The following is a 19,385-nucleotide window of genomic DNA, read 5'->3' on the forward strand; positions in this document are numbered from 1 at the left end:
CCTAAGTATTGATACTAAGAAGCGTCTCAAGAAAACAATTAAACCCACATTATTGATTTTTGTGTGTGTGTGTGTGTGTGTTGATGTCCCAAACAATTTTCCACAATTTTGCACTTTTATACTGTTTATAAGCATTAACACGCTTTGCACACGAAAAAGAGCCCACCCCAGCTGTTACCTGTTCCACTTATTTTGATTTACTTAACCATATGAGAGCAAGCAACCTTCAAACTGCTTGACTCAGGACCTCTCGTTCCCATCAATACATTTCCTCTGGCCCTAAACGCTGCTTCAACATGCATAGCAATCCCCAGACAGTGTCAGCAACCTACAGCTCATCTCGAAAAGTAAATACAAGTCAGACAGAATTAACACTAGAACTTCCAGAGCAGTCATTTTGAGATTTGGAAGTCTTTTTACTCATCTTAGGTAGATTTTTGGTGTCTCACTTTTTGACTTTTACTGTAGCTGTATATATTTCATATCAACATTATGAGTTTGGCCCAAAGGCTTCATTAGACGGGAAAGTTTAGTGTGAAATGGGGATGTGAGAAACAGGAGGACATGCAGTAAATTGTCCGAGCCGTGATTTGAACTCACAACACTGTGACTGACTGCACGTGGAGCCTGGCATATGTGCTGCCATCTTGCCACTTGGCCACCGGGCAGCACGGCAACAAACATTCTATGGCAGTTACTCCCATCAGAATTCAATTGGTTATAATGGGAGCAGTCTGACTGCTCTGGGAGTTCTAGTAGTTTCAAAACTCTGGGAATCCTAGTGTTAAAGGGCAGGGCAAGGTTTTTTTAATCACACAAAAATAGTATAAAGTATGGTCAAAGGTTTACACAGTAAACATCTAAAGTTGTATACTCCTGTTATCTCAAAGCAAAATCTAAAACAGCAGATTTGTTTTTCTATAAGTGTACTACCATTTCAACCAAATTACTCACATACTTTGCCTATTTTGTTTCTGCATAATAATGTGTTTTAAAGGTTACTGTTACTATGACTACTGCACACAATAAGTGCTAATATGATGACGCACTCACTGTACAATAGCAACTACAGCTGTTATATCAAATGGAACAGAAACTCCTTTTTGCTCTTTGTCTTTTCCTGTTTGTTTTTATTTTGTGTTTAAAAAGTAATTCAATGACAGATTTAACAGAACACAGTGGTGCACATCAGTATACATGTGCAAATGCAAGGAACAGCAGCTTCACTAATTCATTTCTTTCACAACTTTTACTATGGCCAAATAACTTTGTGCGTATCGATTTGGCACATGCTCCAACATGAATGATATTCTCCACCTGTATCCTTTGATAAACTCTGCCATTACCAAAGTCTTCATCGTTTTTGGCTCCGAACTTCACATCAAATTGCTTCTCTTCCCTCCTCTCTGTCCTTTTGGTCCTGTCTAGTTCCGGTTGGATTTTGTAATGCTGATTGCTCCGATCCACAGATCCAAGTCTATTTCAAATGACTCAGAGCTGGTACACGTTCACAATGTTTTTCGGGATTGGGGTCCAAAAGGCAGGGATGCAGCAGGAACCTGCGCTGGTGGCTGGCAGCGGGAACTCGATTGGAACGAGACTCAAGAGGCCAAATCACCGAATCTGGGCCCAGGGTTTTTTGGCAGTCAGCAGAGTGTGAAATTTACAACATTTCTTATGCTGGGAGTGTGGCCGCCACTGTGTCCGACACGGAGTTATTGTCACAGTCTAGGCCCACGGAGAGAACCAGGGAACGACAGGGAAACTGCATGTGATGTGCTGCAGTTTTTAGTAATACTCCAGCGGGTGAGAGGATCGAAATAGTCCTTGAGTCTTAAATAGTTGAATTATTTGCATATTTTTATCTAAGATGAACTGTGTTTTCTGGTAGAAGGGCTGCTAATTAATTGACTCTATGTCCAGGAATGTTTCACAGTGTTGCATTAAACTCTCTCTATGGAAACAAGCAGGAGATGCCACCAGGCCTAGTTACAGGTCAGATCCGCGGAGAGGTGAGAGCGCTCAGAATAATAAGACAGGATTTTGAACAATAAAACATTGGAAATTAAATGAACGCATCCAGAAAAAGCAACAACATCTCCATGGAGACAAGCAGGTAATGTACCCGCCACCAGAAAAGGTACACGGTATAATAAAATACCGGTATTCTACTTCTCAAGCATCAACAAATTGACTTCCTCCCTTTCAACATTGTTTTGACTTGTTTGACATTGTTTAAGTTTGTAACAGAAGAACAACTTTCTTTTTTTTTACATTCATTTTTATTCATGTATGCATCAAAAGTGAACATTTTGGGATATGGCACACTTTATGTTTTTTATTCATTCTAGCATCATGTAAATTGTCTAAATATATTTGCTTCAGTTATGAATGGGTGATATGTCTGCTTCAATATCGGTATCAGAGGATTTTCCCAGACATAGGTATTGGTCCAATATAGAACATTTTAGCCAATATTTTACTGATATATTTTTGTCCAAGCTGCCCCAGTCTCTGCTGCCGCTGTTTGTCCTCAACTGTGCATCAGCGTTGTCTTTTTGAACAAACTAATGAGTAAAAATGGAAATAGAGGCGCAATTAAGCTGAAAATACGACATTGAAAAACACGTTTGTTCCGTTTTTTTTTTCCAAAAGCAAAACGATAATTTTGTATTATTGTGAAGAGCACTCTAACCCTTGGGCCTTGCTTTGGGATCATAATATCTGCATGGTCAGATATCATTTATCGGCCCCAGCAACAAGACAACATCCACATCGGACCATCCCTGATTTCACTTGTCTCATTCTGTTGTTTCAGTCACTTTTGCAGCGACCAAATACGACTGGAAACCCCCCACTTCCGAGCCGCCCAGTGCTAGAAATAAACATCCATGTAAATATCCATTGGTCTCATCGCTGTCTCTCTCCTGGTTCATCTCCCATCACTGTGTTGGCCTTTGCCAGTATCGGCTTGGCGTGGCTTTCTCCTTATTTTGATGGCCTGCTGCTCGGTGCACTCGGCCGGGCAGCGGGTCACAAATGCTCCCGTACCCATGAGGACACACACAAACACACAAACACACACACACAAACACACAACAGTGGCGTAAACTGTGTGTGTTTAACCGACTGGTTGTTTAAGTAAGTTGAGAAGAATTCCCGCAGGTGATTAGTTCATTTGCAAGTCCCCTAGCCCTCTCCTATAGCTTCTGTCACCAGTTTTAGCTCTGGGCATTTCTCTCCTCTTCTCTACTATTTGCTTGTATTGCACCGGACTAGGGCGGTAGGAAAAGAGGGTTAGAAATGTTAAGCCGACTGAAATAATATGCCACTCTTTGTCGTGGACTCATTATTTTCACTGTGATTGCAATCTAGCGCAGCTTGAGTTACCCTAATTCGCCCGGCTGAGGCTCGGGCGCGAGAAATTGTTTTGTGCTGAGTGATGGTTGAATCGAGAGCTGGCAAAAGGGTCACTACAGAGAAGAAATCATCAGAAATATACAATTATGAGAAATAGAAAGAAAAACAGCAATAATAATAGTGGACGATCTGATTTCTCGGTCGGTAAATTGAAGGAATGTCTTTCATGTTGTCACCTAATCCAAATGTGTTCTGCAAGGGTCTGGCTAAGCATAGAGTCTGATTTATTCTGTAATAATATGATAGGATCAATTTGAGGGGATAGTGGCGCAGTGGGTTAAGCAATCATGCTTTCACCACAGGTTTGCAAGGCTCAAAACTCTAAAGACTTTTATGGTTTTCTGTGGTGACACAAAAGGGAGCAGAAAAATAAGAGGAAAACAAAAATACTGCGAACAAAATATAAATATACAGGTCAATAGTGACTGGGGTACTGAAAAGTACTGATTATCTTGCAAAAATAGCAATATCTAAAGTGCAGTTTTTTTTTTTTTTTAATTTATACATTCTTGACATTTAAGTTTATCTGCACATGTATATCTTTTTATTTTTAAATCACTTCAAACAATGATACACCAAGGCAAAATTCTGAGAAAAGATTCAATGCATTTTTAAAACTCATTGGTATCGGATCAATGTTGATATAGTTCTAATAATATCACTTGGTATCAGATTGAAACAAAAACAAACGCTTGTAATGCAAAACGCAAAGTCCAAATCATATTTTATACATTTTAACAACTAACAAATGTTCAAAACCAAACAAGGATTTAACATTTCATCAGTGACCAGGTTAAAAATGCTTGAGTAAAGAAGAAAGACAAGAAAATCCACCTACACAAGAAAATCCCATTGTTCTAATAGTCATATTGTGGCGTTGTCATACACAGTTTGCTGGTTGGATTTCCGTTTTGGTAGAAGGGCTGCAGTGATGAGACGAGCCGTGTAATTCCTTCTGGGATACTTGGGCATCGGCAGGACATCTTGTTTATGCCAGAGCGACAACGTTGAGAAATTGTTTGGAGAGCGGCACGGGCAGGCATGCTGGGAGATTTTGGCCAGAAAAAGCGGCTGCCTGGAGGCCAAGCGGCACTAGACACACCGCAGTGGCCCGGTCCCTGTGTAGTAGTGCTAATCACAACCCACGGCTCGCTCCATCTGTTCTCCATCAGCGGCCCTCACCTTACCCACAATGCTCTGCTTCCCGACTGGCTATAGAGGAGCCCTAACCTGCTGTAGGTAAACCCGGGGACTCGCGAAGTAGTTCTAAAGTAGTTCTAAGGATGGCGGATTTGTAGCAGCTGTTGTTTGAGGGCAGAGGCTTTAACCCCTGCACTCGTGTTATTAGTCTCCACTTTCAGAACAGCTTTTTCTTTCAGCAATCAAAGGACAAGGAAGGCATCAATTTTCAGTGTTGTATAGTATGGCATGGGCACCAAATGGGACTTACAATGACAATTACTTTCAATAAACACTCACACTCTCTAGTAAACTAACCATTGTCATCACCTGCTGTTTCTGCGACTATAGCTGTCATGTTTTTGTGTTTTTTGGACTCTGACTTTGGACTCGTATTACACTATAACCACTAAATCCAACTGCTGCTGCAAATGTTATTCCACTTAACATGGAAATATCAAAGTGCCTCAGCAGGTTGTCCAAAGTTAAGAGAGAAATACATATTAGAAACACTTGTCTATCCATATATTACCTCGCTGATTCACAGTTGTACTATAGTTATGCAGATTTTTTGCTACCTTTAATTATTTTCCAAGACTTACTAATTAAAAAAAGAAACAGAATATTACGAGCGGCACTAACGCTCCTCCAGGTGGTGATGAGTGAGGCCAAAGATATTATTCTCAGGACTCCAGCAGTGCAGGGGGAAGACACCACACATTCAGACCAGCATGACGTTTCATGTTTGTTATTTCTTTTTATAACTTTCTTTATTTCCGCTGCCGGAGATTTATGACTAGATAAGTGCCTCAAACTTTTTTTTTTCCAATTGGGAGTAATTTAAAACACCTCACGGGGAGACAGAGCTTCCATTCTTCTCTGTTTCTCTCATTTTGTTACTCCAGCTCGATCATCACTGAATGTGTTTCTAATTGGATCGTTGCATTCCATACAAAACAAAACATGATACTTTGTATTTGTGTGTAAGTACTGTAGTTTTACAACAAGTCACACGTTTCTATATTTTACTCACTTTTTACTTTATTTTTTTGCCTGTGCACATTTCCCGCCGTCAGGTGCACGCCCGACAGCCCATCTGTGTAATGAAAATGACCTTTGAGCAATTTGCTGCTTGAGTTTGTCATATTTTTAGCCCTGGTCATTATTCCACATGCACAGATGTTGGATGTCAAGGATTTGAATGTGGGCCTGACAGTGTTGTTCATTTGAGCGAATGAAAAATTTGTGTTGAGCTCGTCAGGTCGGAGATGGAGCTATCGGCCAATTTACTCATTCAAGTGTCAGTTACACAGACAAATATATGGACTGACTGGTGAGGCCCTTACAGCCTGTCAACATGGCCAGGCCTGGTCATTAATCACCATACATTTGATCAGAATGCTGCAAACCTCTACTGTTTCCTGTGATGGGAGGACAATGGAAGGCAGCGTTAGATCTTGTTCCGCTAATTAGGTTAGTCCAGCTAATGGCCATTTAGATGGTGGATAACAGGGAGGCCTTTTACTCCACAGATGTGGTGATGGAGGCAGCCGCTCTGATGTATGTGTATTAGAAGATTTGAAAAGCACATGATTTTCACTGATGTCAGCTTCAGAGCAAAGATTATGCATGAGGCCTTCAGGGTATGCGCTATACTTTTTATTTTATTTTTCACCCTACTCAGTATTGTACAATAATTTCAAATACATGGCACTGTTGCTAGTACAGAAAATATATGTTTAATATACAGTTGCATTTTATTCCTTTGATCTTATATTAGAAACAGGACAAGACTAAAAAGTGGAGCTGCCTACTTCATTTGTCCATTGCTCTTTTCCTTTTTTAAAGATTTTTGGCCCATAGGCTTTATTGGATGGGACAGATGAGAATGAAATGGGGGATGAGAGAGAAGGAAGGACATGCAGTAAAAAGACCGAGTTGGGACACTGCTGCTGGCTGCACATGGAGCCTGGCATACGTGTGCTGCGCTCTGACCACTCGACCACTGGGCAGCACGCATCGCTCTTTTCCATTGGTGACTTCAGAACGTTTCCACTAAAACATGTTTGGGTAGAACAACAGTGAACAACACAGGGACTGGGGAATTAGAATTACAATATCGACATACTCAGCTGCCCCAGTCAAATTGCTTGGCTGTTAAAAGCTACTCGGCAATATTCTGCTATTGAGCTCAGCAAGGGCCACCATACTAATAAAACTATTCCCCACATGTACCGGTAAGTGTAATCTGTGTGAACGTAGAGGAAATTGGAATAAAGGGAGCACATAGGAAACTTCAGTCGGCCAAACGGTATTTTCAGCCAATACACAATTACTACTGCAGCTACCAAATAAAGAGCGCAGCTGTTGCTACATAAGGCTTGTTATACAGTTATGCAATATATATATGCTGGATTTTATAGTCTTGTTTGGTGGTCCTGGCTGGTGTCAGATTATCTCATACAGAACAAGTACTTCTGTCATGTTTGATGGTGTCCAAAAAGTCATAATCCAGTCCAGAGAGGAATTGGTCTGATGTGGCTGAGGATGCGTTTGGGGACCACTTGAGGATTGTATACTGTGGACTTTTATTTTAAGTATTATTAAGATTGCAGAGTTTCTAAAAATCTCATTGGTTGGATATTCAGCAGAGTCATTGGTTTAAACAAAAGAAAAAATCAATAAAATGTGGTGCCAGTTGAAGTGTAAAAGAGACTGTCATGGTTCCAGTCTGGTGTTCTCTTGTTCATTCACTCATTCACTCATTGTTTTTTAACTAATACAGGTTGTTTCAAAATGTCCTGAATGTGGATGTAAAAAAAATACATTCTGTATTTTTCGCCAGAGCCAGCTTGAAACTCTGGAGGAACAAAGATTGGCCTGTGTCCTTGGCTGAAACTGAAGCTTGGGGTGGACTTTGTGATTGACTGCCAATGCGATTTCTGGCCCCATGTTTTACTTTCAAAAACAAAAGAAATGGCGTTGTCCCCATGTGGAGAAATAGACCCATACCTCACACTCAGGCTGCATGACATCACTTAGCCAAAATGGACTGCCACTTCAAAATGGCACAGTCTTGCCCAGTGTTAGCAGTTCTCTGCGGCGCGAGGAGAATAATTGACTCTGAAATGTACTCAATGTATTCATTTTGTGCTGGTTTTGGCAGCAGTGAGACTGTCAGTGGGTGGCACCGATTAGTTGGCAGCATTATGTGTCTTTCGTCGTGTAGACTTCAATGAATTAAAGACAGGAATTAAAAATCACTCATTAGAGCTGTTGACAGTGATGTCCTATGGTGTGTTTAATGACGTCTGTTGTATTTCCCAGGAATATTTATTTCATAAAGATTACCTCAGGGTCTTCCATGATGAATGTAATTAATATTTGAATATTATATTGACAAAGCAACCATCTTTTTGGGTTTGTTCAAACACTAAGAATTAAAAAGATTGTTTCTTGTTTATTTATTGTTTCTATATTTTACAATCTTGTATCCTGATGAAATTGTGCTATAGCTCAGTTTGGAAAGTTTACCGTTTTCTCAATATTGTTAACATAAAACAAAACATATTATTTTTTGCAGAAATGAAAAAAACTGTTGGTTTGACTTTAACCTGTGGAAGATACTGACTTCTGCTGAACCATGACCACACACAGCTGCAGCCATTGATGTTTTGTAGCAGATGACTTCTAAAACTTAAACCAAATAAATCTTGGTGTGATTGGTTTTCATATCATTTGTATACTAAAAATACACTACCTTGCACAGTGTTGTACTTTGGGAGGGTCGCATTAGTCAAAAGAAATGTTTACTACACATAGCAGTATTCCCAGGAGCTGTGGGGAGTGCGATCTTCCCCAGCTCTACTTTTCTTGGGTGACCTGTGCACCGGTTGCACCCTGGGGGCCTAGGCTCACACATGGCCCGGTGTACACTGCCCCACGCCACTTACTCACCACTTTACATATACATACACATCTGGTTTCCAGGGCAGCTCCCATGAATGTGCACCTTTGAGTTGGCCGCTGGTGCTAATGACCGGGCCAGTCCCAAAGATGAGGATGCAAAACAGAGGCAGCTCCGGCTTGTGCGCCGTAACTCGATCCATCCCGAAGCAAAGTACATGTGTGCGGATGAATGACCGGCGCAGACTGGCTCAGAGGTCCAGAGGGGTCACTGCTGGCACCAAAAGTGAAAATGTGCCAGCGCTGGCTTCCTCCCATAAGTGCAGAGAGGTCGCCGCAATTTCCCTCAAGTCTGGAGCTGGGTCAGGGTCCCACTTCCCTTCTGTATCAGTCATTGTAGGACAGGGAGGAGAGCGGCCACTTCGCTCTTTGTAGAATTACTTTCCCTAATCCCCGAGGTGTCAGCACGGTGGAGCAGAGTAAGCTGTTGTTGCAGGGGCATGGGGTTGTGTGAGTTGAAATGTGCAAAAAAAAAAAAAAAAGGAAAAAGTATTGTATTTTTCCAAATTTGAAAATTATTCCATCATTAATTGAAGGGGAAGTTCCTCATAGGTATCATTATTGGCTCAACCCCCGCATAGCTTTTTTTCTATTAAGATGTTTCGTTCGCGTCAGCACGTCAAAGCTCCTCACTTGGCAGCAGGGAGCGAACAGGAGTGCTTTGCTCAGGAACTGAAAGTGAATACATTAAGAAGAAGTGGAAGTAAAATGTTGCCCCGGAAAAAGGGCTCAATAATGATTTAAGGAGCTCGCAGTTGGGAAAGGATTATTTTACTTTTCGTCAGAGGTTTTTCCTTGACCCAAATAGCAGGCTTCTCTCTCGTTCGCCTTTGCCATTTCACTTTGAAATGCCCTGCCAAAAAATAGATCTGCTCATTTACTTAATATAAATCTAATTGTGTGGTCAGTGAGCAGCAGGATCTCAATACGTGTTAACAGGCGGCTAAACAGAAGCCATCAAAAACATCACGGGACTTATTTTTACTAATACCATCAACTAAACAGCTGCATTAATGAACTGCTACGGTAAATCCAGCTACATTTGGGAGATGGCAGTTATTAAATAATGATCTAAATTATATCTAATTAGTATTTTTACATATGTTTTATTTAGTTGCAATAATACAATCTATTATTGGGTTGTTGAGGATCACCAGACAGCACCAGAAAACTGAAAAATAAATGAATAAATAATTTCATCATGGATTTACAAATTTAACAAATGAAGTAAACTTGAAGCACTAAGAGTGATTCAATGTATTTGTGTCTGGTGCAGCAGTAAAATAAAGTATGTCTTGAAAAATTAAGGAATGGATAGCTGAAAGTAAATTCTGCCTGAGCATGTCATTATTTGTAGGCCAAATAGATTGGTATTGGTGCATTTGGTTTGAGGGAACTGTTAATAATGTCATAATGAATCACAATAAGAGAATAAAAACTAATGTTAATCTGGATGCTACGGAAATTAGGAAAAGTGAAGTTTAGAAATAAAATAAAATTGGTAAAAAATGTGAGTGCTCTCCCATCCTCCCTGTTGCAATAAGACATTTGTGTGAATGCATGATTAACTTCACATTTGAAAACACACAGGGCTGTGGATGCTGCAGCAAACAGGAGCACTTGAGCTGTTGATAACAAAAGCCATCACCCTGTGCACTGCTAAGCAGTTACCACATGATTTTATGAGAGCCGCGCTCATTTATGAGTGCAATCAGCTGCAACCCAATGCCCCATAGGATGTCAGCGTTAGCGCCCCTCTTTGTCCTATGATGATGGACTGTCGTTTCAATGGTGTTATTGTAGCTCTAGTGGCCATCCAGGGAGTCATACATTGATAACAATATCAGCTCATAAAGATGTTGGAGAAAAGGTCAGTCCTATTCCCTTCTGTTCTCACTGTATATGTGAGCCCCTCGTCCCCGCCCCATCCCTCCTCGTCTGCGCCTCTCTATCTGGACCGAGCTGATGACGGCTGCCCCTCGCTGTGTCAGGAGTTGGAATGGCATGTTTTAACTGGACTTGGAGGTATGTCGACAGGCCAGACAGAGGGAACAGATGGCAGCGTGACATGCCCAAGGTCATCTGGCACGCACTTTTCAGGAGCTGGGATCTGAAACCCAACACTTAATCCACACAGCTTCCAGTTCTTTTTTCCATTTTTTCCTTCAGAACTTATGGTCTCCCTCTTGTTCTGCTTTTGCCCTTATCTCCAACCTTTTTTAACTTCACATTTTTGCTTTACCCAATATAGGTCACAACTCACAGTTTTCCCACACAGTTCGGCTCATTCACCGCCATAAAACTGTGCCTGTCCACCTCTGTTTCCCAAAGTCTCGCCCCTAACGGTGCTGTCAGCGCAGACGTCCAAAGAATCCAAATGAGTTTTAATTACCTGTGCAGCCGTACCCCGGAGGTTGTACTACGGAAATCCCAGGCAGAGCGCTACAGTGTGCATGCCATGTCACAACACATGGCTTCTTTGTATTGCAGTTAATGTTCTGCAGAAGCATGAAGAACATTGAAGGAGAAATTATGTGAAGGGAAATGGTACTTAGAGATGGAATGGGAGACATTTTCGATTGTATTTCTTTATGCAACAGTTTGTGAATGTTTGGATGTTAAAACTGACCAGGCAGACACAGGTAATTCAGTGCTTGGCCATTTATGTTACATTCAATTTAAATCATTAAAGCAGCTCAACAGAGGTAGGTAAGTGTTATAAAGATATCAACGTTGCGGTTTTAACACATCACTGCAACCATAATAGAGTGTATTAATTTAAAACTGTGAAAAGAATTAAGTACCAGTTGCAATTATGAATATTCAGTTGCATTTACAGTTTTAGAATGGGATTTTTAATATGATAAAGAGAAGCAAGGTTGAAAGGTTTAACTCCACCTGTAGTTGTACGTCTCCAAAGTATGTGTATTATGCTATATCGTAACATACATTTTTAAAAATAAAAAAGGAAAGGGAACGAGAGAGAGAGAGAAAGAGAGACAGAGAGAAGGAGCTCTGTTTTTATCTCTACCTTTTTATTTTTATAGCATAAAACACATGCTCTGAAGATGTAAAACTACAGTAGATGGCGGTTAATACATCTTTTCAGTTGGCTGCCAATCGCCATTAAAACTAACACAACAACAACAACAAAAACATACAACATATTTTGGGAGAAAAGACGACCACCCCACCTTTAATTGTGTTAATATAGTTTCAGTTTTTTTAGTCACAATAAGCTATTAGTTATGACTTTTAGAACATTCTTACGATCTGCTATTTCAGTATCTTTGTTATATAAGTTATAACGTGCATTTTGAGGTGGAGGGACTAAAACTCTCTATTCAACATGTTGTTTGATCAAGAACGTTCAACAAAAAGGCCTAAAACTTAACAACCTCCGTAGATGAGCAGGTGGATCGACCAAACAAAGTAAATTCTGGCAAAATAACACCTGTCATTGAATAAATTAAAGCTAGGCGAGTTTGTATCATACTGTATCATTCCAGGCAAAGCGATACATTTTTCACGAGACAAGCAGGTGACGGACCCTCCACCAGAGAACGTACAAAGTGCACATTTAAGCAGGCATACATAAATTAGCAGACACATTTTGGGCTTAAGTTGCCAGCTATTTCATCTACTCCCGCGTACTCGTCGGGCTTGTTGCGGCGCTTATGTCCATCTGGTGAAGGGCTTGCTGTGTTTTTAATGTTCCCCTGTGAGAGTGCTATGGGTGCTCTGCTCCATTTGCTGCCTTCACAAAGTGGGCTCGTGCAAACCGTAATGAGGTGAGAAGGACACACTGACAACAGCAGTGACTGTACGAAGGTGACATTTTCCCCGACGCCAACAGCCCCCAAAACTAAATACTAATTTGTTTCCGAGAGCACTTGTTTAGTCTGTTCTAACCGTTCTGATGACGGACTCGAAACAGAGAGCAATGTGTTTATTATGGCTCCAATATAAAGTGAGGGGCTTGTTAGAGGCTCCGGAGTCATTTTATGTAAACTGTTTCAACACATCATTTAAATAACTTTTACTCGAGCATATTATTGTTACTTTATATTCATTAGGAATTAGTTAGGAGTGTGGTCCGTGGTAGAAAAGGTTTCAAAGGAAGTAATCTATTGCTTTTGGAAATCAAGACCTCTGCTTTTTGAAACCACAGCTTCTCAAAATGTGTAACTCACCAGCGGTTTGGTCTTCTTTTTTTTTTGCCCATGTCCAAATGTAGAGACACGGAAAAAAAATCTGACGAGATTATTCATGTGTTTGGCAGTACAGTTTGCTAGCTCTCGTCCCATTCTTAATTATTTCCAATGTTTCCATTACTTTGTATTAATTTAATTGATTTAAAATATAAAATGCAGAACAATAATGTTTATCTAAAAATGCCTAGGCTTTTCCTTTTCTTAAAAAATAAATGAAATAATAATAATACCTCTACATTAAAATAAAACTAAAACATACAGTATATCAGATGTTTAAAAAAAAAAGGCTCGGCACAGGAAAACGTGCACAAAAAAACGTCTTTTGTAATATTATCCAACAATATTACAACATGATAAGTTTTATTTTTGTCCGCTGATTGTTAAATGAATATTAACACTGTGATACTAGAACTGATTAGTGCCTGAATGCAGCAGATTTCTATCTTGGGTGTGAGGTAAAGCAAAAGCAAAGCAGTACAAATCGATTCATCTACAAAAGGTTAGATTCAGAGTAGTAAAGTCTCTGGACATAAAAACTGCATGTTATTCTTTGAGTAAAAATATGCGTAGCCACAAACTCTGAGCATATGGATGTATTTATGGCATCGCTTTGTTCTGTTGAATGTGCAACGAGATGCTAAAACGCTCCTTTTTATCTGCTGTTTTTTTCACTTCATCCCACTGTTTCTCAAATGACATTTTTACTCACTTAAAATAGAATTACAAGGTGTATTACCAGAAGGTCCAATTTTTTGCAATTACAGTTTATAAAGGCAGATTTTACAGCGTTTGCTCCTGTTGTGAAAACTGGGAGGGCTATTTCTGTTATTAATCTCCACAGTGCTGTTGTGAACGTGCAAAAATGTACAGATATAAAGTAAAAAATAAAAAAATAAACTCTGTTCCAATTTCTGTTTTCCCGCTCCACACGGATAGGGACGAGCGCTTTGCTGTTTAAGGGTTTGGTTGGTCTTAATTTCATTCATTTGTACAGAATCTTCTTTTCTCGCTTTTCTTTTTTAAAATGTGAATTAAGTTTCAGCTAGTTTGCGCCTAGTTGTGGGAACAGAGAAGATTTCTGACAAGAAGCTCTAGTGTGTTGCTGTGAATAAGGAAAATGTGGGGAAAAGTAAAAAAAGAAAGAGGATACAGTATGTGGAAAATGTTCTCTAAATACACAGGTTACGCTTTAAAATAAATGCATGCAATCAAATAGTTGTCTAATACTGTTATATCACATGGAAAGAAACAATATGCGAGACATGATGATAGTTAACAGAACTACAAGTGAAATATTGTCAACAACGTCATGAGGGTTTAATCTGCTCATGGGAAAGCACAAAACTCTGAGGGGGTCAAGCTCACACTTTTAGATTGATGTCTTGGTGAGAAATATGATTTTGTGAACAACTCCCAAAGTGTTGTATCAGCCATTAATCATGTGTCCCTGGAGAAGGGGCTTAGTGGAGCAGCGCCCCCTCTCTTATCGCACCAGCCAGTGTTCTCAACAATTCTTACGCCGACAGAACACCATTTTGTTCCACCGGGCAGCTTAAGTTGGTGTGAAAGTACAGTGACACCTAAAGGCCTCGTCCTACGGGCTCTAGTGCCCCGTGCACCCTGCTCCCTCCCCACTTACAAACACTTAAGTCAAGGACATGGGGAATTTGGGCTGAAACTGATGAGGTTTCACTTTCGCTGCACTTGATAGTTCCAAACGCTTGTGCGGGGCATCAAATTCCTCTCCTAATGACATGCCCGGGGCTGCCTGCAGGAAATGTGGCATTTTCATCTTCCAAACGGAGCGTCTGATTGGACAACGAGAGGAAAAGCCAAAAAACTGCACAGGGCACCTCCTAAAAATGTTGCAGCAATTGGGATGTATATGACTGTGGATATGTAGATATGTACTAAAGAGGACCGTTTTAGGTGGATGGAGGTACAAGCAACAATTATCCTTTCTCATCACCATGTCTGCATTCAGCTCAAGTTTTTTCTGTCACAAAGTTTAGGTCAGCGCTACTTAGGCAGTAAAGTTTACTTTTGTACAAAACCAAATCTGTACAATGTCTGTCTATCTAACTATCTAGCTAGTTGTGGAGGTTAGTTTGAGTTTGTACACTCATTTACTAAAACAAAACAATTAGATGCCAAAGTCAAATCTAGAGGTTCTTTGTTGTTGTCTTTATTTCCATATTTAGTGAAGGTAATTATTACTATTATTATTATTATCGATATTACAATATAAATTGATGTTAGCCAAATGTATTTGTACAGCACAATTTGTATAAAAAGTAATTCAAAGTGCTTTACATAAAAGAAAAAGATGCATTAATATCATAATACAAACACATAAATAATCATTTTAAAATTTACTTTAAAAGAGGAGAGTGCAGAGAAAATCCTTTTAGTCATTTGCAGCTAAACACAACAGTTTTAACCCAGTTTTGAACATTGCTTTCAGTGCTTTTCACATTGAATACTGCATTTTGTATCTATCTACTATTTACTATCTTATTACTAATAATACAACAACGGTAACATATAATTCAGTCCGTATTGACAATAAATGGCGCTTCCTGTCTGACTGACTGTAGCATTGACCGTAGAGTGTGTATGTTCTGTACATAAGGCGGAGCGAATATGCAGCTGGAGCGAGCGAGACAGAGAGAGGCTCGCCGGGCAGCCCTTTGATCTCGGCCTCTCCTGTGTCCTCTTTCACGGCCAGCTCGGCACGCACGGCCCCTTTTTAATATGGCCGCTCACCCCGACTCCACATGCAACAATAAACTTTACCTTCAACTGTCAGCAGGTCTTAATCACCGGGATTACTGCCACGCTAAATGTTGAATTCCCGCTAATACTCCTGCTGGTGAAAAAGCTAAACATACCAGGAAAGATATAGATATGGCGACTCCCCCGGTGCAGAAATACCCTTTGGAGTTTACGATCGCATTTTCATCACTTTTGAATATGCGGCGGGGGTCGAAGAATGGGGCTCAGTTTGGGATGGATGTGGACAATAATGGTTGGAATTCTGATTTGGCAGAGAAGGCATGGGTCGTTTTCGGAGCGGTTGGAAACAGAGGGGCCGTTAGCGAGCGTCCCGCGAGGCACAAGGGCTGGAGCGCAGCACACAGGCTAATGGAGCATCAGAGGGCGGCCTGCATACACCGGGCTCTCAGGACACACGCCTGCAGTCCGCTTCGTTTAGGTTCAGTGTGGAACGTGACGAGAGGCGCAATCGCACACCGCTCTTTATACTAAGCGCTGACTAACTATGATGGTTATTGTGTATAATTAGCGTTATGTTATGGTGCGTTTTATGGCTACTAGGTGCATTAGTAGGCTATTTTTCATTAGCAGTGGTGAAGGTAAAGTGTTTTTTAACTTAAGCCATTGAATGAATGAATTAATCTATTTATATTGTGTTCATTATGTAGTCAAAAATTATAATTATGTTTTGTAAAAGGGAAGTGGGAAGAAAGGCGTAATTTCCACATAAACCTACATTGAAATATTGTTAATTTGTGCATAAATAATACATTATGAGTTTTACGTCAGGATTCAGGAAAGACGTGAAGAAAAATCAAGAAAAATGTATTATTATAAAAAAAAAAGTATTATAGAAATGCTTGGAATGACGACTAGCTGGGGGTAAAAAACACTTTAATGTAATTGTCTGTGATTTTAAATAAGTTCAGTTTCTATTTGTTCTTAAATGGCTCTTTATTGTCTTTTTATGATTGGTGTGCTGTTATATTTTCCCCTTTGTTCCAGGTAGGGAAGTCACGATATTCAATTTTAGTGTTACAATTATTGTCAGAAAAACACGTGGATTATTCATGATTATTGAGACTGTTACTAAACAGTTTATTACCAGTTCATTACCATTGTACTATTCCTCAAGTTTGTGACAGGCTTTTTGAATGACAAAATAAACAGCTAGATTAAAGAGTTATTTACATTTAGGTCTATTTTTTGGGGTATGGATTGAAATATTGAAAAAAAAAAAAAAATTGCTTCTAAAATTGTCACAATTATAATTTTTGGGTTCTCACAATCACATCGTGACCTGAATAATTACGATTCTCCATGAACATAATCTTCTGGATAGCACCAGCCCCAGGTCACCCTTGAAAAAGAGGTCTGGATCTCAATGGGTTGTTACCTGGTTAAATAAAGGTTCATAAAATAAAATAAACAGTAATACACACATTGTACATGAACTTTGTCTTTGCTCACAAAAATGGCTTAAATAAAAAAAGCGGAGAAAAAAAAAAGCCACTTCTCAGCTTCTTTCTGTGACTTCTTGTTCTTGAAGCGTTACATGTGTAGCCTGTCACTCTGCCTTACATTTTCCTTAAGTGGCACCACATTTGCATTGCATGTCCAATTTGATGCCAGTGTCATCTATATCTCTGTCACAAGTCCGATGCGGCATCTAGCGGAGTGAAACTTGAAGCTCAGTCCTTGCTCCGCTGCCTCCAAATATTTTAGCATAGCTTAGCTTAGCTGCTCCACTAAAACGCACACTCTGGTATGCACCCCATTGCCCCTTCCTGTTGCTCTGAAAACAGAACTGGATTAGAGGCCGTTGTCTCATGTTTTGGGAAATAGCCCTGCAGAGAGATGGAGAGATTTTATACAATTGGAGGGAACAGTGAGTTAAGAGAAGAGCCACTGCAGCCTGCGAACAAGTGGTCATGCATTTTCATCAACTGTGGTATCATTCACAGGGAATGCAATTCAGGTTTGCTGAATGAATGCATTAAGTAAAAAGGGGCTGCGAGTTACTGCTGTATATGGAAGTGTTTGGACGGGCAAGAGTGAGCTGGTTTAGTTACAGCTTGCATCAGATTTTTCCTCATTTTTCCAGTCTTTTGTTTGGATATTGTGAGTTGCTATAGGTTCGAGTCCAGTCCAAAATGTTGAAATTGTGTTTTTGATGTTTATTATTTTAAAAAAGGAGCGAGAGAAAGCTCAGTTCGGTGTAATGTGTGGAATTTATTTATATTGGCTATGTGGCTCCCCAGAAAGACCATTTACTCCCAAACTAAAATACTATTCGGTTTTTCTCTTATTTGGCCATGCAGTACCACTCATTTTTTTGCATTTGTTTATTGGTTTCTATGTTTCATGTTTTTTTTAAATATAGATATACCTTTGTTTTCTTTGTTTCGCAGCTTTCTCACTAACCTGCCTAAGACTTCTGCACGTATTGCATGAATAATTTGGTACAATCACAAACATACCAACATGCATATTTTTCATAAATAACTCGGATCTTCCTCACGTTAGTCTTTGGTGAATAAACTCAATATTCTGAGTCGCAGACGTTTCTATCTGCCTATTCCTTTTAGCTAATTAAATTGCTCTGAATCCTGCTATCACAGTGTAAGCAGCGGGAATATACGATGGCACTTCTTTATTGAAATGATTTCCATGGGTGTTTGTCTCACGCCTGGCTCTCTGTCAGGCTTTTAGGGAAGAGACCGAGGGAGGGAGAGAGGAGACAGAGAATATGAAATTGATTAGTGAGCTGGAATGGAAAATAAAGACTTCATCAGGATCACTTTATGCAGAGCTCACAATCAGCTGTGGAACAATGCGGGCGCCGTAATGAGGACAGAGACGAGCGCGGCGCGGGTGTCTGTGTACCTGCTTGATAGTTCTCTGTGTGGAACTGGACTGAATGAAAGTACAGCGGATCAGAAAAAACACTGGTGTAATCTGAGATACAGAAGGTACAAAGGGGAAATGCAATGTTTGATGGAAAAGGTTCATCCAAAAGTAAAACAGAATTTTCCTTCTGCCTTTTTCACACAAAATCTAGTTCTGTAAATGTCGTAAACCCTGCAGCCTTTGAGTGCCATGTAAAGCATATTTTACCAAAATATTCTAGCGCACTAGACTATTTTTTATTTTATTTTTACATTGGCTATTTCTTCTGGCACAATTTATCTTTTGCATTTTATTTCTGTTCACAATTATTATTAGGCTGAATGAGTTTTTTATTGTAAAAACAAAAACTATATATATATATATATATATATATATATATATATATATATATATATATATATATAAGTTGTTGAGATGAACATGATATGAAGTTTGTTATCTATTAAAATGACTATGAGATGCTAAAAGGATGTCAGTAAGTAGTGCGCTCGTACACTCATGTCTTTTACTCATGTTTTTGACTCAATAATACAGCTTCATATTAACATAAACCCTGCATTAAGACCTGCGCACATATAAGTATCTAAAATATGAAATATTCAAACATGATAGACATATCCAAGCAGTGAAAAATATAGTCTCTTGATGCAAATGCAAATAAATTAAGAATAAAATTACAAAGCCATAACAAGATAACAGTGAACACTTCTGTGTTTTAAAGCCACTTTGGTGAACCATCAGGGTGCCAATAACACAGTACGCCACTGTATTTATAACATTTCAATGCACCAGGCCGTCATTTACAGCCTAATAGTCAAGTTTGTATTATCAACACTGTGGACATTTGCAAGATTCATTAACTCCACTTTCCTCACTGCGAGAGCAAGAAACCCACCAATCTGAGACAGGACATGGCAGCCA

Source organism: Eucyclogobius newberryi, unplaced genomic scaffold, assembly GCF_026437365.1.
Source record: "Eucyclogobius newberryi isolate DKJ021-1_F unplaced genomic scaffold, fEucNew1.0.hap1 SCAF_9, whole genome shotgun sequence".
Classification (NCBI taxonomy): domain Eukaryota; kingdom Metazoa; phylum Chordata; class Actinopteri; order Gobiiformes; family Gobiidae; genus Eucyclogobius; species Eucyclogobius newberryi.